This window comes from Canis aureus, chromosome 15 (assembly GCF_053574225.1).
Source record: "Canis aureus isolate CA01 chromosome 15, VMU_Caureus_v.1.0, whole genome shotgun sequence".
NCBI classification, from domain to species: domain Eukaryota; kingdom Metazoa; phylum Chordata; class Mammalia; order Carnivora; family Canidae; genus Canis; species Canis aureus.
In genome coordinates this window covers 47567698-47590438 of record NC_135625.1, presented here as the reverse complement: position 1 = coordinate 47590438, position 22741 = coordinate 47567698, and the positions used below count along the sequence as shown (strand labels likewise).

Here is a 22741-nt window from a genome sequence, read left to right as displayed (position 1 = left end):
AGGATTGGGGGAGTGTACACAAATGTTCAACCCTAGCAAGAGGCAACATTGTGATGGGAATTCTTACAGTTAGAGGATGCCCAAAACTCCCAGTGGCTATAAAATCAGTCTGGTCTCCCTACAGGACTTCGGGCCATTCCTCACAACTTAAACTAGCCCCGGCAGTGGTTTCAGCCAACACCGGTATGGGGCCCATGTCTGTCCCTTTATGAGACTTGCCTATTTTCAGCTGTTTTCTGCTTCAGTGAGATTTCCTCTACTATGTTTGTTTTTTTTTCCATAGGTTCTCTGTTCCCTGTATCTTTTCAAGTAAAATTTGCCTTTCTTAATGGAATATTCAAAATCTTCCAAAAATTTGACTTCAAAGTTGCCGTGAGCCTAATACCTCTGTATCACTCAAAGCAAGTCCTCCGCTTCAGGACATGTCAGAGATCCCAAATCGTCTCTGTGATTTCAGCCTACCCAAAGCTCCCCTGGGTCAGCTCAGGTCCTCGATGAAGCAGATCCCAAAGGGGAGTGAGAAGTACAGGAGATGATGGGGGGGCATGCCCACAGGAGATGAGAGGAATGAGAGCAGAAGGCAGGGGCAGTCCCCACACAAAGTCACAGGCCTGACACTCATCAAAGGAAAGGGGAAGAAAAGAGGAAGTAAGGCAAGATGGCCCCTCCACCACTGCATGGCTGAATCTCTGCAGCCCAGCATGGGTTCCCTGCCACAATGGCCCTAGAGAAGCCTCACAATGGATGGAAGTGATCAGGCCTGGGTACCGACACCAGCTGGAAGCTGCCCGGGAGGGCATGTCTCCATGCAGATGCACAGGTCTGGAGGTGCAAGGTTCAGCTGGCCTGAGAGAGATCGAGGGCTGCAGTCTGTGGCTGCCAATGACTCACCCTCTACGTGCTTTTACAAGCAGCTTCCCGCGGCTTCCCTGGGCTTAGCTTCCTGCAGGAGCTAGAAGTAAACGTTAGAGCCCTGTCACCCACATCATTGGCCCCAGGAAGTAACCTTCAGTATTTATTCTAAATCTCCACCTCTCAACTGTCACTTCCTCAGGTCTTGGCGACTTATTGGTGGTACACCCCAGATCCTCATCTCTTCTCAGGCCACAATTAGACAAGGGCACACCTGACAGTCCCAAGAGAACCACCTGCCAGGCAAACATACTCCCCCCTGGCCCTTTGTGCACCAGCAGCCCTGCTTCTTCTGCTGGTCATGGTCCTGCCAAGACCCTGACTCGTCTGCAGTCCTTGGACACAAGGAGTCCTGAGCACTTGGCAGCAGTCGGGCCTATAATTTAATTAAGACCTGGCTGTTCTCACTCTTGGGCGCCTAACTCCTCCTTGCCTGCAGAGCCCAGAGTGGGGAAGGGCAGGATGGTTACTATGAGGACAAACTGTTGGCCTTCTGAACAGAAGCAGCCCAGGAAAGTCAATTTGCCACTAGTGGCTGGAGAGTCTTCTTGAGGATTTGTGCCATATGAGGGCTCAGCAATGACTCTAGTTGCCAGCTGGTTGAACATTCAGAGGAGCTGTAGCTAAATTAACTTAGTAAGTGGTGCTCTCTGCTGTGGAGGCCATGGGTCCCCTCCTCCTCTGCCACCATGTTCCCCATGATAGTTCTGACCTACCTAGGCTAAAGACTAATCATCTCAACCACCCTTCAGTCTCCTAGCATCAGTTCCTACCTATACAACAATAACTCCAAAATCTGCATTTCCATTCAAGAGTTCCAGGCCAGTACATTTGTCTAAAAGTCTACCACCATCTCCACTTCCACATTTTACAGCACTTCAAACTCAGCCAAAGAATAAACTCAAATCCCATGCAGTCTGTTCCTCCCATTTTTCCATCTTAGCGAACAGCACCATGTCCAGACCCCATGTCCCATCAATCATAAACCCTTAAACACTTCTGCTTCCTCACAATCTCCGCCTTACTCACAGCCATTGTTGTCTTTCTATTTATTTATTTTTTATTGGAGTTCAATTTGCCAACATACAGCATATCACCCAGTGCTCATCCCGTCAAGTGCCCCCCTCAGTGCCCGTCACCCAGTCACCCCAACTGTTGTCTTTCTTAGACTACAACAGCTTCCTAGCTGGTCCTTCTGCCTTTCCACTTCCAACCATTTTCCATTTTGCAAATAGGGTAATAATTCAAAGATATTCACCTACTTAAAACAGCTCAAGAGATAATGTCTAAGATCATTAACATGGGTGAAAGGGCTTTTTGGTGTGGCCAGAATTGTGGAGAGTCTAGAAATTATAACTAATGAAAAACAGCTGAAGAAACTGAAATAAAACATGTATCTAGAAAACTTGATGGGAGTGAGGGAATACCTGGGTAGCTCAGCAGTTGAGCATCTGCCTTCAGCTCAGGTCGTGATCTCCGTCTGGGGATTGAGTCCCACATCAGGCTCCCTGCGAGGAACCTGCTTCTCCTTCTATGTCTCTGCCTCTCTCTGTGTCTCTCATGAATAAATAAGTTATAAAATCTTTAAAAAAAAGAAGAAGAAGAAGAAGAAGAAGAAGAAGAAGAAGAAGAAGAAGACGACGACAACGACTTGAGGGGAAGCTTTGATAGTCATTATCAATTTTCTATGGCACTGATTTTTTTATTTAGTTCATCCAAATGTAATTTATTTGGGAGTATAAAGTGAGGGTCTAAGCTTATCTTTTAAAACAAAATCAAAATTAGTAGCTGACTATCACATGCAGAATATATGACATACTTGTGTATATAAAAATGCAAACATAAGTTCAAAATGAATACATTTTCAACTTATTTACTTTCTTGAATAGGTATCACACTTGTTAAGTAAGTAGTTTATAGCATATTTTTTAATACTCTGTGGTGCCAATACCCCCTTACCACTCTTCCTTCTTAAAACTTTCATAATTATTCATAGTTATTCTGTTCTGAATTCATGGAAACTAGTTAAAAATAGATACAAATATTCTGGCATGTAGTAACCTCTAAAAAAATGTTGTTAATAATAGTATTATTGCTTATTAAGTTTATTCAGATTTTAATTTCCTCAATTCAAAAAAATATAGAAGAGGGACTGCAATCAAATTTTCATTGATTATTTTAGCCCTAGCAATTCATTTATTTTTTTCTAGATTCTATTTATTTATTCATGAGAGACACAGAGAGAGAGAGAAGTAGAGGGAGAGGCAGAGACACAGGCAGAGGGAGAAGCAGGCTCCATGCAGGGATCCCAATGTGGGACTCGATCCCGGGAAACCAGGATCACACCTTGGGCCAAAGGCAGGCGCTAAACCGCTGAGTCACCCAGGCATCCCCCTAGCAATTCATTTATTTTTTAATTTATTCATGAGAGACATAGAGAGAAAGAGAGGCAGAGACAGGCAGAGGGAGAAGCAGGCTCCATGCAGGGAACCCAATGTGGGACTCGATCCTGGGACACCAGGATCATGCCCTGGCCTGAAGGCAGGCGCTAAACCGCTGAGCCACTCAGGTGTCCCTAGCAATTCATTTTTAAAAGACTGACATCTCCACAGTATTCAGTGCCTATATGAATGAACAGAAACTTTATCCATTTATTCTATTTCTTTGTTTCTATCTCTCAAATAAATAATAGTTTCCTTCAAATAGTTCTATACTTTTCCCTCTTAATGTTATTATTTTAGGCTTCTGTCTTCAGATAAACTTCTCTACTTACTCATGGTTTCTCTTCCTCCATAATTTTAGTTGATGCATAGTTTTGGTTTGCCATGGCCTGTTTCTATTCTTGAATGAATTTAACCTCTGCCTTCCTTCACCAATGAACTCTGTAGTCTCTGTGTCTCTTAGCTCATTTTCATAGGAAAAAAATATTTTATGTATTGTTGGCTAGTCAATGGCTGGTTTGGATTAGCAGTTTTACTCCTGGACCAATTAGTCACATGTGGATGTGAAGATGGTACCATATGAAGAGCAAAGTAGTATAATGTGATACGGAGGCTAGCTATATGTACAACACTGGATGCAACAGGCAAGATCTCTAGAAGTACAGTAAGTTGGTCAGAAAATGATAGACATATCTAATAGTATTCTGAAATATTGTGCATAAATTTTTATCATAAGCAGAATTTGCTTTTTATTATATTATCCACAAGGTATCCCCATATATAGCAATAAACTTGACATTTGTGTATTTATTATATATCCAGCAACTTTACTCATTGACTCCAATTGTTTTTAACTTGCTTCCTTTGAGAGTTTTGTCCTAACACTTAAAATAATGATTGATTTTTTCCTCTATTTTAAAAATGTACTCTTATTATGTCATTTTGGCATCAGAATAGCATTAAATAATAGAATACTAAGCATTCATTTTTTTCACATTTTTAACAGTATTTCTTCTAATGTTTCGCTAGTAATTATCATGTAGGAGATTAGGAAATTATATCACAAATGTTTCCGAAATGTAGATGAATAATAGCACACATGGCACAAGATGAGGCATTGAGGACCAGCTTACAACTCCCAGAAGAAATCATGGTAAGAAAGATAAGGAAGAGAGGTGGGAGCAGATTATGCAATGAATTGGGAAATAGCATCCATTCACTGAATATTTGAGAGTGGCTTTCCTGAATGAAACTCCAGTAGCTCTATGAGGCAGAAAATCAGAAGCACAGAGGGCACTTCCTCCTACAGTGGTGATGCCAGGCCAGAAAGGGTGTTGGGCAGAGCCCTGCTATCCCCCTGATGTGGAGGAAGGCCAGAAAGATGAATGCAGAAAACAAGCTCCTGGTATTACAGTCATTTCACCAACTCTAGTCATCTTAGGTAATATTTTGGGGTGAAGGAGAACTTGTAAAATGATATGCTGAGAAAGTAATTATCCTGCCACAGAAACCCTTACATTATGTATTATTTTAAAATTGAATTTAAAAATATTACATGCTATGAGCAAAAATCCTTTCCATCTTCTATAGCCATTATTTCCTATGGTCAAATATTTTTGTTCTTTACATGGGTTAACCCAGTTATGTTGATTATAACATGCTTTAGTCAATATAATACATATCTATTTGCCTTTCCAAATAGTTTAAAATCTTGGAACAGTAGCCATGGTTTATGCTTCTTTTATATTCTACATAGCAGCTGTCATTTGCTGTAACTATGATAGGCATTCAATAACAAAACTTGCAAAACACTGTTGATAGCCAGGAATCCCACTACACACCTGGGTCATTATCTCATAAATATTTCCTATTAGTATCAGGTGCAATAGAGTTCAAGAGAAATTGAATAGACTGGTACAAACCCATTTACATCCCATTTTGAAACCATCAAACTGTAACACAGGGGAAAAACTAGAGAATGTGATCAGTGTGCGTGTGTATAGGTGTGTGTACAAGTACAGGTATATAGGTACACGTACAAGTACAGGTAAAATTGATTTTGCTTCACAAGTTTTTTGTTTTGTTTGGAAGAGAAATGGGGCAAGTACAGCTCCTACAAGTCCAAAGCAGAAGGCTCCTAAGAGAGCTCTTCAGCCTTTTCTCAAAATGAACTCATTTTTTACTTTGCATATAATTGTAATAATCTTGATGTCTGTCAAGATTTTATACTGAATGTTTTACATAATATATGTTTCATTTTTTAAATAAAAACTAAAGACATTTGCTATCTATAATTCTCTAGAAAGAACTAGAATGTGCCTGGGACCAGAGGCAAAATAAAAATGTTGTTTTCCTTTGGTTTATTTATCTTTTACATGAATCAGGAAAACATGTCTTAATTATTTGAAAGTAGAGACCATACGGGTGAATGGATATCAGGCATGATATTTACATAATTCAGCAATATTAAATGTCATGGGAGGAGTGAGAGGCATGCATGCTAGCAGCCTGCCCACGCACACATCCAACCAATGATTGGTCAATAATACCATCTTTATACACGTGGGATATGTGCCATGTGAACACATTGACCTACCATGTTAACTTATCCACTGCTCAATCCCATGGGCCTGCTATTAGATTTATGATATCTATTATTGAGTTGTAGATCAACCTAGATATTAGATGTCAGTGTAAACACCTTTTCACACTCTTCACCATATAACTTGTCATTTTTAATCTCCTACAGTGATGTTAAGCATCTCCTTACCATCAAACTGTAAATACAGCATGGACCATATTTTCTACGTGACTAAAAGGGATGATTGAAGAGTTGATTGAAAAAAAAATTCCTTGATTCATTTCACCTGCAGTTCCCCAGGAATATGCTATGATTTATGTCCCAGCACAGGCTGTCTGATTAGTTCACTCTGGGCTAAAAAGGCAAACCATTAAAGGCATTAAAATTTCAACAAGAATGTTATCTTCACAGTAAGCACAAGAGTGACATCTTGTGCCTATGAACACATGAATTCCTGTAGACCTACCATTTCCAGTGAAAATCTGGGGACTGGTGAATCAGCAGAGAGTGAATCTGATACCATTTAAGTGCTAAAACTTATAAAATGCTGTGAGTGCATTGGTATATGGACCAACCCCAGCAGGGGAATTTAACTTTTCACCTAGCATAGACAGCACACAAATGTAGGGTCTTACAGCTTTTTTCATTATTTAAGCATATCTGGATGTAATAGAAAACACTAGAATGGCAGCCCAGAAGCCAGGTTTCCAGCCCTAGCTCCAGCCATGTTAACTCATTGTGCTATTTCCTCATCTGTAAAATAAAAGCTTTAAGTCTGAGGCCAGCCACAGGAACACTTCCATATTTATAGTTCTTGGATTATTTTTATATAAATATTGTCAGAAAAAAAGAAAGAAGAAAGAAAGAAAGAAAGAAAGAAAGAAAGAAAGAAAGAAAGAGTGAGCGAGCATATGTCATTGTTAAGCACCACATTTTGTAAGACTCAAGACTTCCTTGACCACTGACATGGTAATGGTACCTACAGGCACAATAATGCTGCATAACAAATAACCACAAACTTCAGGAGCACAAAATAAGTATATATTTGGCTCATATATCTGAAGGTGAGCTAGGAGGTGAGCTGATATAAGGGGTCCAGCTAGAGCAATTCAGCTCTTCTTTTTGGGAATAGCAAGCCATGTTGGGTGAGCTCTCAGGGCAAAGACAGGTGCAAGAGAGTGACTAAAGCGCGCAGGCCTCTAAATGCTGGCTTATAACTGCTCACCATCATATCTACCTTATCTACTGGCAAAAGCAAGTCACACGAACCCAAAGTCAAGGGCAGGGAGGTTACATCAGCCTTCTAGTGGAGGAAGAACAAATTCACATGATGAACCGTGAGTTAGAAGGAGTGAAGACACACAGCAAGAACACAGTCTGTCATACCAACACATAAAAGGAAAATTAGGGATCCCTGGGTGGCGCAGCGGTTTAGCGCCTGCCTTTGGCCCAGGGCGCGATCCTGGAGAACTGGGATCGAATCCCACGTCAGGTTCCCGGTGCATGGAGCCTGCTTCTCCCTCTGCCTATGTCTCTGCCTCTCTCTCTCTCTCTCTGTGTGTGACTATCATAAATAAATAAAAATTAAAAAAAAAAAAGGAAAATTAACCAAAAAAGAGTAGTCTCAATCCACATTTCCATTCACCATACATAGTGGACACTCTAGCCCAGCTACTGGAACCCACTTATGTAATGTAAGTTAATAAATATTTATTTTGACTACCTCTGAACAAGACTTGAGGTTGGACCAGAGTTACTGATCTGGCTCGGCCATCTCCTAGCACCTATGAACCTAGGTCTGCAGATGGTCAGTGCCCAGGCAAAAGTCAAAGATGCTTCCTTCTCATTACACAGAACACCAGAAAATACACATTATATAAATAAAAGTTTCACTCGACTACTCTTCCAAAACATATATTCAAAATGCAAATAAATCATAAAGCAGATACATTTGTAACTTGAATTTTAAAAAAAATATAAGGTTTTCCTTTTACCAAGCACTTTTGAATAAAAACCTAATGTAAGAGGGATCCCTGGGTGGCGCAGTGGTTTGGCGCCTGCCTTTGGCCCAGGGCGCAATCCTGGAGACTGGGATCGAATCCCACATCGGGCTCCCGGTGCATGGAGCCTGCTTCTCCCTCTGCCTATGTCTCTGCCTCTCTCTCTCACTGTGTGCCTATCATAAATAAAGAAGAAAAAAAAAAACCTAATGTGGGAAACTTAAAAATACATTGGCCAATAATCTCGATGTAACATTATTTTTAATTTGTTGGTAGTAAAGTAATCTTCTTCTTCTCAACACTATAGTTTTACCTGAGTGTATTTTTGCAAATTACATATTTGTGTGATTCCATATTCGACACATTTCATGAGTGGACATGGAAGTTCTACTAAGGTCAGAATACAGGCCTAAGAAAATACATTAATAAAACATTCCAACAATTTGAAATATGTATTTGTTAGCTGAAGAGATACAAATAAATAAAATGCAAAGTCTCTGGGGAAGGAAACTGAGATGCATGCCCATAATCTGTTGTCAATAAGACATCCAGTGGCAGGAATCAGAGGGACCGGTGACCTCGCTGTGATTTTAGGAATTCCCTTTTTGCTATGTTTGCTACCTGTGAGCATTTAGAAAAGTTATAGATACTAATGATCAGGGGAAGGTGGGGGAGCTGCATCATGATATCCTGATCCCTCAAAGGTTGGTTATTTCAAAGCTCTAAAAGACCCTCTTGGATGTATTTAGGTAACATAAAGCCTGAAATCTACTTTCCAATATTGCAGGAAGGTGTCCCTTTATGTCAGTGTCCCTTATAGAAGACTTAAAACTTCCCTCTGTGTTTGAAAATTTCCCAAATAAAAAGTTGAAAACATTAAACAATCAATAAACATCTTTCAGAGGCTTCTAGTCAAGATGTCATACTAGAGACAGTTCCTGACAAAGCCTCTCAGCGCCACGCACTTAATATGATAGATAAAATCTACTGGGCAAAAATCAAAACGCCGGAACAGACAAAAAAAAAAGACACGATCAAGCTCAAAATTAGCTAAACGGCTCTATGAACCAGAGGCAGGACAGCAGTGTAAAGCTGGGAGCAGGACTGAAGCAGCAGCCTTGCTGGAAGTCAGGTCTGGAGACAGACAGACCAGCAACGCTCTGCTGTCCCAGGCAGCGAGCAGAAAAAGCTCACACAGGCCAAGACCCAAGCAGGGTGTCTGAGTCACTTCGGCCAGCAAAACATGCATAATGAAGCCAGAGAATGACCTCACTAGAGCCGTCACACATCACTCATCCTTTTGATCATAAATGCAAAAATTCCAAATAAAATATTAGCGAATCAACAGTGTAGAGAGATACGTTATCAGGACCAAGCAGGGTTTCAGTTAAGACATAGACATGGCCAACATGCATATGAGAAAATGCTGTGCATCACTTGCCATCAGGGAAATACAAATCAAAACCACAATGAGATACCACCTCACACCAGTGAGAATGGGGAACATTAACAAGGCAGGAAACAACAAATGTTGGAGAGGATGCGGAGAAAAGGGAACCCTCTTGCCCTGTTGGTGGGAATGTGAACTGGTGCAGCCACTCTGGAAAACTGTGTGGAGGTTCCTCAAAGAGTTAAAAATATACCTGCCCTACGACCCAGCAATTGCACTGTTGGGGATTTACCCCAAAGATACAAATGCAATGAAACGCCGGGACACCTGCACCCCGATGTTTATAGCAGCAATGGCCACGATAGCCAAACTGTGGAAGGAGCCTCGGTGTCCAACGAAAGATGAATGGATAAAGAAGATGTGGTCTATGTATACAATGGAATATTACTCAGCTATTAGAAATGACAAATACCCACCATTTGCTTCAACGTGGATGGAACTGGAGGGTATTATGCTGAGTGAAGTAAGTCAGTCAGAGAAGGACAAACATTATATGTTCTCATTCATTTGGGGAATATAAATAATAGTGAAAGGGAATAGAAGGGAAGGGAGAAGAAATGTGTGGGAAATATCAGAAAGGGAGACAGAACGTAAAGACTGCTAACTCTGGGAAACGAACTAGGGGTGGTGGAAGGGGAGGAGGGTGGGGGGTGGGGGTGAATGGGTGACGGGCACTGGGGGTTATTCTGTATGTTAGTAAATTGAACACCAATAAAAAATAAATTAAAAAAAAAAGAATGTAAAACGGTTCAGCATGAGATTATCTAATCAGGTAACCTATCAATTAACAGATTAAAGAACAGAAGCTGTGCGATCTCCTCAACGGATTCAGAAAAACTGTTTTATAAAATTGGCGGTCATTTACACCGTTCAGACGATCCACAAAACAGGAACTTCCCTAACCCAATTCCCATCCTGCCCCCCCCCCCAAAAAAAAGATAATGAAAACCCGCAGCAGGCTTCCCCTCTAGCTACCATAAGGTAGCTTGTGGCGCCCCAGGGTTCCTGCCAAGAATAAACAGGCTATCTGGGGGCCGGAGGGGTAGGGATGCCAAGAACAAGTTCTGTTTGGAAGCCCTGGAGAGGGAAGCAAGGGCTGGGGCGCAGGCGGCGGGGAGGGGCAGGCACCGCGAGGTGCGGGCGTCCCGCAGCTCTCCCCTCCCCCCGTGGGGTCCCGGGCCGGCCAGGTGCGCGCGAAGACCTTGGGGGAGCAGGCGGCGGAGGCGCGGCCCGGAGGCGCAGCGCGGCCCGGGAGCCCCAGAAGGCGAGGCGGAGGGGACAAGGCCCGGGGAGGCTGGTCGTGCTCACGCTCCCGCGCAAGCTGCAGCGTCAAGGCGGAAGAACACCTTGCAGGTAAAGAGCCGAGGCCGCTCCGCCCGAAGTCACCGGGAAACAAGCCAATGGAGACACAGCCCTATCGGAAGCAAATATTGCAATTATCAGATAAGGAGCCTAAAACCGTTACGAATGCGCACAAGGAAATGATGGGGGAAATGACGACAGAAGGGATATTCTCATCAGGAACGGAAATCTATTCAGAGAAACCAAACGGGGATTTTAGGGCCGAGACACAGACTGGAATTAAGAACTGCACCGAGAGGCTCACCGTGGGTGATGCCCCGCGGAAGGAAGACCCACCGGGGGGACCGCAGGTCTGCAGAGGGTGTCCGGCCTGCAGCAGGGAGAGAAGAGGGAAGAGCAGGGCTCCCCGAGGGGTAGGGCCAGAAATCACAGAAACGCACTGAGTCAGCAGATGACGACCCACTTTCCTAAAACTGCTGCAGGACGTCATCAAGCCATAGATGCGAGAACTTCTGCACATTCCGAGCAGAATGCGCTGTGGGGGATGCTCCGCGGGCACCGTGCTCACCGGTGAAAGGCGTGGAGCCCCACAGAAGGCGGCCGACAAGGCATCACAGCCACAGACACATTTACAATTCATAGCAGTTTAAAACCACAATACATTTTTTTTTTGAAGTTGACAAACCTGGGACGCCTGGGTGGCTCCACGGTTGGAGCCCTTCAGCTCAGGGCGTGACCCCGGGATCCTGGGATCGAGTCCTGCATCCGGCTCCCCAGAGGGAGCCTGCTTCTCCCTCTGCCTTTGTCTCTGCCTCTCTATGTTTCTCATAAAAAAATAAATTTTTAAAAAATCTCTAAAAGTTGACAAATCAATTTCTAAAGAAGCCGGCCACTCCATCTGGATGGGCTGCTTCGCAGCAGGCTCTTTCCCCAGCCAGCTTCTCACCAGTTCTCACAGGTGGTAGAAAAGCCCAGCCTACACCTAGGCTTTCATCTTTCCTGCTTCCCCTCCGGGTACCAGCTCCACAAGCCCCCACATACGTTCCTGCCATGCTCCAGGCTAAACACCAGCAGCTCTTGTGCCGAACGTCTTATCGTCTTATCGTGGCCTATGGTCCCCATACGTATGCAGACAACACCTGTTCCTTCACTCCAGCCCTCTGGCCACTCAGCCCACAGCATGTCTGGGGTGCCCCTACAGTGCCACCCCACTCCAGGCTCAGGCTGCTCATGAGGCGACCAACCAAGACCCCAAAACACAGCAGGGTCAAGAAGACAGCGGCTTAGTTTCTCTCATGTCACATCCCAGACATGGCGAGTGGCTGGAGGACAAAGGACCCAGGCTGGCCGGTCAGCCCTGCTGTGCTCAACACGTGACCATCTCTGGGTGCCAGGCTACTGCTGTCTCTACTTTCTGCCATCAGGCAGGCGAGGGAGGGCCCAGGGCAGAGGCCTTTCTACTTCTGCACACCTGTCATCGTGTACACCCAGTCACACAGCCACACCTCACCACACAAGTGTCAGAGCAAGGCAGCTTTAGCTTTCAGACCTCTCCAGAAACAGGAAGGATGGGTAGTGGTTGACAGAGCCAACTCAGAGCACCATGGGGGCCAGTCCCCTGATCCCATGAATCCTGGCCCTTCCCAAGGGGACAGGTGTGCCTGAGAGCTGGGCTGGACCAACCAGGTTGTGGGGGACATTCCCTTACGGACTCCCAACCACCTTCCTCTGTCCTCCTCCCAGGCCCCTGCCAGGCTACCATTCTCACGTCTTCCTGTCAGCAGGACAAAGCGATTTCAGGGACGAAGCTCCCTGGCCCTTGTACTATTTCTGTGCCAACCTATGAAACCCTGATGGATGTCCCTAGTTCCATATCCAGGAAAGAACCTGTGAGAACTGGTGAGAAGCTGGCTGGGGAAAGAGCCTGCTGCGAAGCAGCCCATCCAGATGGAGTGGCCGGCTTCTTTAGAAATTGGTGTTGGTGTCCTCCCAGGGGACCTTGGATCCCTCCACAAAGTGTACCCCTCCGGAACTCTGCATTCCAAGGGAAGAACTGAGTTAATATGCCAAACTACATTATTCCTTCATCCTGACACCTAATTTTGCCGAGGCAGGGGTGTAATTAAGAGACATCAATTTATAGAACAAACAGGGTCTCCTCTAAGGTAATGCCTGCATACTCATGAAGAAAAGCAACTAGCAGTATCTTCGGTCTGCATATACACACACCCTATACACACACATACACTCTCACACCTGCACATACACGCACGTACCCCCACACACACCACACACATACACACATAGCAAAAGCACACACACATGTACACACCAAACACATACACCAGACATACACAAACACACCTGCACACACAGATACCCCACACATGCAGCAAAAACACACCACACACACACATACACACACACGTCAGACACAGACACACCCCACACACATATACACACATGCACCAGACACACAAACCCCACATACACACATGCACCAGACACATGCACACACTCAAACCCTGGTGAAACCCCCACGTCCCAACTGAAGGATTCCATTACACAATAAATAATAAATGCCACTAAGGGACATAAAAGAGATTTAACTAAGACAATACATGCTTTTTTGTTCCTGAGTGGAAAAATTCAACATTGTAAAATCTCTGTTCTCTCTGAATTAAAAACATAATTTCCATCTGAATCTTCATGAGATTAGTTTAGACATTTGAAAATTTTATTTCATAATCAATGAGGACTCATATATGGGTCTATCTTTGGATAGAATTAGGAAAATTTGTACTACCAGATAATAAAACACATAAACAGCAATCATAATGGTCTGGAACAGGTGGAAGAAATAATTACATGCATAAACAGAAGAAAATGGAGTCCAAAAATAGATTGTAGCATATGCGGAAATTAAATATATAATAAAGGAGGCATTTTAAATCACCGTAGTAAGGATGACCTAGTAAGAAATGCTTCTTGGAACAAGTGTATTGCTATTTAGAAAGAAAATATGTCCAATGTGTATCTCACATCTTACATTAAAATAAATTATAGGGAGACTTCAGATGAAAGGGGGGACATAAGAGCATAAACAGAAAGAATTCGATGACTACTTCTGTAATCCACAAGGGAAGACAGGTTCCTAAGACTGGCAGCAAATAGAAACCATAAATCCTGGTTGAAATAAAAAATGTAAAATATTTTCATGTCAAAAAAATACTATTTATTGGTGAAAAGGAAAATAATAATATTAAAGGAGAAGCTATGGGTGAAATAAAATAGCTAAATATTCTTAAGTCATATGAGGAAATCAGAAAAGACAATGTCCAACATGCTAAATCACGGAATTGCAATAAGCTGGGAGGGCAAAGATTTGGGGAAAGGGTATCCTCTTCACTGCTCATAGAAGCAGGAGTTGTTACAAATTAAAAAAAAAAATCTAGCAATATATAGAAAAGCTTACATGTATGCATACCTGTATGTATCACTCTTACTACCTATCACTGTCCCAAAGGGCTAACAGTGTCTGTGTGCAGAATAGACACACTTGAAGCCTAGTCATTTCCCGTATGGCCCTTATGCTTCTAGAAGCTTCCTTGGTCCTTATTTTGTGTGGATGAGGTCAGGAGGCAGCTGTCTCACAGCTCAGGAGAAAGACCAGCTCCAGTGATCCACAGATGGATATAGACCCAAGAACGTCCTGCTCCTCCTCTAACTCACTGCATGAGTCAGCTCAGCTCTCTGGGCCTCAGTTTCACCCCCAGTCACACAAAGTAGTTGCACCTCACCTCTGAGACCTTCCTAGTCCTGAAGCTAAAGGCTCCATCACTGGTTAGAAATGATGGGTACTATGGTGGAAGGCCTTGGAGCAGAACCAATCAACTTCTCTCTCCCCCCAGGCCCCCACTGTGCGTGTGCAAATACACAGATATTCACATCCTGTCGGTAGTTTCTCTAGAGAAGCCTGACCAACACAGCTCTTCCATCTATTCACCCACCTGACCTTCACAACAGTCCCATGGTGGGTGTGACCATGAGCGGTAGTCATTAGGGCTGCGTACCCTGCCCTTGCCAGCTGCCCCCAGCGATGGGCGTGGCAGGGCACCCCCTTCACTCTGAGCACGTACTGCCATGTGCCCCTCTGAAGCTGGAACGCACATTGCAACTGTTTCATTGGTCATTCGAGTTCTGTTTACAATCTTCTAAACTTTTCACAATTAGGTTAAGAAGGCGCCAGCCAGGATAGTAAGACATTTCCCATAAAATTTGACTTTCTACTCCTTGAAAAAGAGAAACAAAATGTGTAGGATCCACCCAGAGAGTTTTGGGTTAAAATATAAACAGGTAACTGTGGAATCAGCATGACTTGGGTACAGAAGTGTGTTGAACTTTAACATTTTCAGAGTTTTGGGGATCCCTGGGTGGCTCAGCGGTTTAGCGCCTGCCTTTGGCCCAGGGCACGATCCTGGAGTCCCAGGATCTAGTCCTGTGTTGGGCTCCCGTCATGGAGCCTGCTTCTCCCTCTGCCTGTGTCTCTGCTTCTCTCTCTCTATGTCTATCATGAATAAATAAATAAATAAATCTTTAAAAAAAAAAACATTTTCAGAGTTTTGGGATTTGGATCCTCAAATGAGATAAATTGTCAAAATAATTATATTCTCTCTTGGGGGAAAAAAAGCCTGTGAAAGCTAAACCCCCACCTCTGGCAGGTGAGAGAAGCAAGAGCAGGTCAGCATCCAACGGACGGGGTGGCAGGTATGAGTGGGGAGCAGGTGTGTCCCCTCCCCACTTGGAGCCACAGCAGGGCCTTGCACCCTTATTCTCACACCCAGGGGACTGGCTCTGGGCCCAACTGGAATCTCCAGGAAGAAGTATAACCCACTGAAGACCCAGCCACAGGCATAAGCTGGGTCAGCATCCCACATGGACCTCCTGGGAAGGCTGTCCCTTAGAATCATGAAAGGTAGCACTCCTCTCATCCTTCAGTGTTTGGTCTACAGCCATCCACGCAGTGATGAGGGACTGAGGTTTCCTGAAGGAGAAAAGGTGCCACCCCAGCTAAATGAGTCTGACTACAACTTTATCGGCCATGGTAACATTCCGAAGGAGAAACAGGAATCTGCAAGTTTGGTTGACTATGAAATCCATGATTTAGGAGAAACCTGTGGCTCAGGCCAAGGCCACCCCATCCAAGGCAGGGAAAGCCTTGAGAGCTCCACACTGCCTGACAAGGTGCCCTAAAGGTGGCTGCTGGTTCTAGGAAATGGACCCCTAGGGTCCTTATCCCATGATCGAACGGTCACTATGGATCCCCTGAAGACACAGCTCACCCACTTGTCCCGTTGGCATGTGTGCTCACCACCCCTCTGACTACAACCAGCAGGTCTGCCCATGTGGAGAAACATGCTGTGTACACATTTTTGCTACTCTTCAACCTCTGACTGTTCTTTCATATCAGAAATGAAGCCACAGGGCAGCCCGGGTGGCGCAGCCGTTTAGCGCCGCCTGCAGCCCAGGGCCTGATCCTGGAGACCCGGGATCGAGTCCCACGTCAGGTTCCCAGCATGGAGCCTGCTTCTCCCTCTGCCCGTGCCTCTGCCTCTCTCTCTCTCTGTCTCTGTCTCTATGAATAAATAAATAAAAATAAAATTATGAGGAATTATGAGCCGCCTTCCAGGTAAAAATTAGTGTCACACACAAACACCCTTGATTCCAGCACAAGTTCTCCCTTATAGAAAGAGCACTTTCCATCCAAATGACATGTTTCTGTGCAGTGGTTGTGGGCAGACAAGGCCTCGAGGCCTCCCAACACGGGGTCAGCCATCTGGCAGACATGCCCTGTGGGGCTGGGGTCCCCTCCTTTCTTCCTTTGACCCCTTCTCTTGGTGGTTCTGGAGCCACCCATCCTCCTGCCCTCCAGACAGCAGGCAAGAAGTAACGCTTCGCTCCAGCTTCAGATCTCTCACAGGATCTGCCAGGCAGGCCCAGGTCAGCGTCTACCCAGTCTGACCCTGGAGTCACGGGTGACAGGGCCACACCAAGCAGATGTGTCCTTTATGCAAAGCAGGTCAGAGTCTCAGAGAAAGAGGGATGGCTCAAGAGTCAAGCAAATACTCCCCCAAATATGCCTATTTCTGTGGTTTTCCTTAAATTCCTCCCTGACGCATTTAAGAAAAAATTCACTTTGCGGTGATGATTTATGCTAGTATCTAGTAAATGATGGAGAGGTTTGCTTCTCTTGTGAGGCTGTGATCCTGGGCATCCGTGCAGCTTAGCTATCCTTGCGCAGTGAGGTCACAGGCAGGGACCCCATTGTCTCCTCATCCCTCGTGGTCAACAGGAGATCACTCAGTAGGGATGACACTGTCTCTGTCACTCACATTCGTAAAATCATGGGAGAGGCCTCATGGGCTTCATAGCCCCAAGAGGTTCCCCTGATGGCCAATCTGGGCCTGGAAAGGAGGAAGGGCAAGACTGATCAAAACATGCTGGTTTGTCACAGGACCCACATGGCACATCCTCAGTGCTTTGCAGAGGTGACACGCACACCCCTATGCTATGCTGTGCCCTCCGTGTCTGCCTCCTTCCCCCTCCCTCACTACCATGAGGTCACTAGGCCCACATGGAGGGCCACGGGCATTCAAATGAGTCCCAGGAGTCTGACAGGCAACCCACTGATGAAGCTCATTACCTCGGGGGGTACCAGAAGCAGGAACTATGTATGAGTGGATTTAAGAATGATCAGGATAAAATGATAATATCCAAGTCATAAATGGCTACTGAGAGAAGCTAGGATATCAGCTTTTAAAGATGAGGATTTTCGGGTTAATCCTCTAACCCATGTCCCTACGAGCAGGATGTAATTGGGAAGTCACAGAAAGGAGGCTCTCCTGACAGCAAAAACAGGAACAAAATTATAGGCATGAGAGTGAGATGCTGAGTGTCAGAGCAAGAATCAGGTGCCCTATGGACGAGAGAACGATTTCCCTCCTGGCTGGGGATGTCAGCTTAGAAGGCCCATCTTCGGGGAGATCTTCCCTGGGTGACCAACGTAAGTGGGTCCTGCTCACTCTCCATCACACGTTTTCACCTCCTCACTGGTCACGACAAATACATTCACAATCAGGGTTCCCCTCATCTGCCATCCTGCTGTCTGCCGTCCAGAGCAGGTGATACTCCCAATGCATCAGCAGCAGGTCACTACAGTCCAACGGTGCATTATGTGCCTGCATCACTTACCCCCCTTCATCTCGTTACACGGGCATTTCATCATCTCATCATCACAAGGAGGGTGAATGCAGGACGGTAAAGTATATTGAGAGAGAGGGAGACCAGAGTCCCAGAACCTTTATTACACCACATCATTATAATTGTTCTTCTTTATTACATGTTGTTGTTCATCTCTTTACTGTGCCTAATTTATAAATAGAACTTTATCACAAGTATGTATGTGTAGGGGAAAATGTAGCCTATTTAGGGTTCGGTATCATCTGCTGTGGCTGGGGTCTTGCATCCACTGGGGTCTTGGAACTGCGTCCCCCAGGGTGAGGAGGGGATACTGTAAATGTGTATTTGTCTTCCGTTAGGCGTGTGCTATGCAAGATTTTGGTGAGTCATTGCAGGGAGTTGGTCCTGCTTACAGAAGGAAGGAAGGGACAGAATTCGGGATGTGCTGCCCCAAAATACAGTGCCTGATGTGTAAGTATTTAAAGGAGTTGGAGACGGTGCCAGAGCAGGACATCTCTGATCACCCTTCACCCTGAAGCAGGTCCCAAGACCCTCACGACACAGGTGCCCTCATTGCCCCACAGGAAGGGAAAGCCCATATCTCCTGGACCGGGGGACCCTGAGCAGCGCCCCAGCCGATGGGCCTCCCTCGTCTCCCCACGTCCTGCCCTCATCACACACTCCTGAACCTTCCGTGGGCCCCACACCTATCTACCCTGCATCAAATCCAGCATCACAGACTCTGTTCTCGCCATTTCTTTGGGTCTTCATTTCCTACATTCCCACATCATGTGAAACTTGTCCTGAACACACTTGTGTGTTTTCTCCTGCTCACCTGTCTGTTGGTTTCACGGTCAGACCCAGGCAGGGCCCCTGGGAGGTTGAGGAATAAAGTTTCACTGTCCTACAGACGGAAAGAAAGGAGAAGGGAGTGGTGGAAGTAGGGAGGGAGTCTCTTCTACTGGAATCCTCCAGACCAAAGAAAATGATCTACCGACACAGACCAGAGAACATTTGCTATATTATTATATGTGATTCTAGCAATACTGCTTGATTGCTTGTGAGTGGCACTCCAACGCACTGTTGATATAACTCAAGATGACATTCTTCTCTTTCAGCTTATTGTCCCAGTTAATCATTTGAGCCAATACTTCACTGACTTAGGTTTACTTCTTAATTGCCAAACCTACTCATTGTCCTAGAAACACACCCTGAAATGTCATACTGTGTGCTTTTTTCTGTTCTTCCCCTAAAATCCCATCTCTCAACACCACACACACATCAGCCCCTGCAAACTCTCCAACCTTCACCTTCATCAGAAAGAGATACAGCATTTGACTGAAGAGAGAAATTTCCAAATTATCACCTTCTAGTTGGCCATCCTGAAGCCAGCCCTCAGCTTCATATTCTACATGTCCAGTCCAGAATAAAGAGAATGAGCCTGGAAATCAGGACTCAAAAAAAGATTTGCCTGCAGACTGTTGGATCCCAGGGTGTGTGAGCTTTCTTCATCTTTATTGTCCCAATTCCTGGCACATAGATATTAGCCAGTCCAACATCAGTCACTAGTGAAGGATTCAATTATTTTATTGCATCTTATCAAAGCTTTCACTAAAACTTCAGGTCATTAAATAATAGCTACCATTTTTAAAGCATCTCCTTGTGTGAGAGAACATTTCACCTAATCCCCTAATTCCCTCCTTGTGTGAGGGAACATTTCATCTAATCCTTGCAAGAACGCTCTGAGGTACAGATTAGAACGATGAATAAGGGAGATTAAGTAATTTGCCCAAATTCAAAAAGCTGGTAAAGGATGGAATTAGTTTTCCAACCCAGACCTTTCTGACTTCAGATGAAAGTTAAAAATGATCTTTGCTGACCAATTCTGTGATTCACCAAAACATTCATGTGAACATGACTCCCCAGTCCCCGAAATGTGTAAACTCAAGAAGACCAACAAAACTCAGCTGAGCTGAAATCACAAGCACATATCCTGAAGACTGAGTTAGGACTATGCACAGTGGCTTGCCTTTCCAAGGTGAGATCAATATGTTGAACCTGCTCACTGTTCCCCAGGATAAGGGAGCTGGTATATTTTTACCTCACCCTGATGGGTAAAATACCAACACAGAGATAGGTGTTTCAGACACATGGCATTACACAAGTTGGCAAATATTATTACCTAAAACTCTCCTTAAAAATGACCCTTCTTGGAGCACCTAGGTGGCTTAGTTGGTTAAGCATCCAACTCTTAGTTTCAGTTCAGGTCCTGATCTCAAGGTTGTGGGATTGAGCCCCATGTCGGGCTCATGCTGGGCATGGAAACTGCTTAAGATTCTCTCCCTCTGCCCCTCACCCCCCTAAAAAATTAATTAATTAATAATAATAAATTTTAAAAATAAAAAAAATACATGATCCTTCTTGGGGTGTCTGGGTGGCTCAGTAAGTTAGGTGTCTGACTTGATCTCAGCTCGGGTCTTGATCTCAGGGCCATGAGTTCAAGCCCTATGTTGGGTTCCATGCTGAACGTGGAGCCTGCTTTAAAAAAAATGACCCTTCTTGACCCAAATGTGACTTAATGGAAGCCAGAAACAAGAGTAATAAGTAGAATTTTGACACTTCCTCTGAGGATCTGCTACATAAGAGTTTGTTGATATTAAATCACATCACTTCTTATATCTTAAATCCAAGACAGTAATTAGGGCCACCCAGGGCGACCCTGGCACATTTTCAAGTTCCACCAGCGAGCCTTGCGGACACTTTGTCCCCATAAACTGTCCTTCTGATTCCTTTTATTAACCTTCACCCAAAGGTATCCCTGCCAAAGTTGTTACCTAATTAACTAGCTAACTGGAGTTGGTTTAGTTGAATTAAACAAGCATGTACCTGGAGCATGGTGGTGCACACTTGCTGTTGAGTACCTTTCAGGAACTTACATACACCCCACCCACAGGATACTCAGCACTTCATTAAGAAGCGTGAAGAACATTTTGCTCTGGGCAATGCCACTCGGGTTGAATGGCTAATGTCTTTAGGCCAGCACCCTGCCCACCTCCTGTGAGGTCAACCATCCGTCCCAAAGGCAAAGGTGAAACAGAAACAAGGGGGCACCAGCTGCCCCTACTCATCCTCCAGTCTTAAGGAAATGAAGCAGATATAGCTTCAAGACCATATCCCCACATTGCCCTGCCCCAAACCAGGGAGGTGCCCCTGCACCCTGTGCCCCACACCCCTTCTGGGCTAAGCCTTCTGTAGTATCTACTGCTCCATTCAAGGCCACTTCTAAAAAAAAAAAAAAAAGAAAAAGGCCACTTCTAAAGATACTAAAATCACGGATCCATGATATAATTGCACCATGCAAGATACTCCTAGTTTAGAGAGCAAGCATAATCAGTAGTGAAAGTCAGCATCAAAGCAAGACAAAGGATTTTTTTTGTAAAACTCCTGATGTGTCAGGCTAAATTCAACCCACTCACACAAAAAAGTATAAATACATATTTTTTTAATTTATATAACTGAGAAAAGTAAATTTTATTTTAAAACATAAATCAAATTCCTTTTTATACTTAAGTATGAAACACATTTTGGGGGCACACTTTTCATCTTATTGGCATGCCTTGAAAATAAACTTAATTTAAAAATGCTCATTGTTGACAAATAGAGACTAAAAACAATCTGTGCTAGAAAAGTCATAATTACACTAATAGCTATAGGCATCAAAACCCTCGTAATTGAAGCAGAAACTGTGAATGAGCTTTGCCGCAGGTTCTCTGGTCTCTTCTCTGGAATTAATACTACAGAGACCCATAAAAGATTAGTCAAGACAAGCGATCAATAACTTCTCAAGTGCTAATAAGCACTGCCTTGTTCTGTGATATGTTGAGCAGTTTATCATGTTTGGCCATATGAAGATTTATAGAAAATCCATAGTTAAAACTGAAGGATGACGTAATGCAGCACTTAGTAAATGAAGCCTGGCTAAAGCTTATGCTTGATATCACACATTCCCAGGATCTGCAGGAATCATTTTTGAGCCCCCCCCTCCTTTTTTAAGAATCATAAGGAAAAAAGAGTCGAGTCACTTCACCAGAGTCGAGTCACACACCAGTCAGGAGTGTGATGAAGACAGTACGTGCTGTTCCTGTGATTACCTGCTTCCTCTGCAGTGGGAGGCAGGAAAATGCCTTGGAAATCAATGGAAATTTTTTCTACTCTCTTTTTCACCCAAGTATCAACTTTTCCTGGAAAATTTGGAACTTATATAAATTATCTGTTAGGACTACTTAGTTCTCTACTCCCAGTCAAGAGGACAGATCAACAGGCCGCGTGAGTAGGTGGGGCTAACGGGTGATTAACAGTTCATAAACTGTAGGCCTTGACCGTTAGGTCACACCACTGAACTTAACACCATGGCGGGCTATTAATTAAAAGCATCAAGTTGTATGTTTTGTAAATTAATCTTTGAAGCAATATTATACTGACAAGAATATACCTAATTAAGTAGATGGGCCACAGTGCTCTCATTCATTCAGAAACACAAACTAACTGTGAGCAATTACCAGCAGGCACACTAGGGGTTGTCCAATTTTCTCCAGTGTCAACAATTAGACCAGGAGATACGCATAAGGCAGACATGAAATCACTAGGTGAATCAAGATTTAACATGAAGATATATAAAAAATGTGGGAAAAGGCCAAGTATTCTTAATAAAAAATAAAGTTCGCCACCACACCAAACTGGTAGATGATACTTTTACAGTAGATAATGTGAGAGATCCTTAAAGATAAAGAAGAAATTTCCTGGGGAAAATTCTGAC

General features: G+C 44.3%; 1 long non-coding RNA gene across 2 annotated transcripts in view; it reads right to left on the bottom strand.

Annotated features, from left to right (window-relative positions):
• LOC144284029 (uncharacterized) overlaps positions 1-22243 on the bottom strand; it is an 87665-nt gene extending 65422 nt beyond the window's left edge. The window contains exon 1 of one of the 2 annotated variants that reach the window (XR_013352504.1): positions 22077-22243. This is a non-coding gene — a long non-coding RNA (uncharacterized LOC144284029). Of the gene's footprint in view, positions 1-10990; positions 11117-22076 lie in introns of those variants that run through there. The other variant, XR_013352505.1, reaches the window with a different exon arrangement.
• Between the last annotated feature and the right edge of the window lie 498 nt (positions 22244-22741).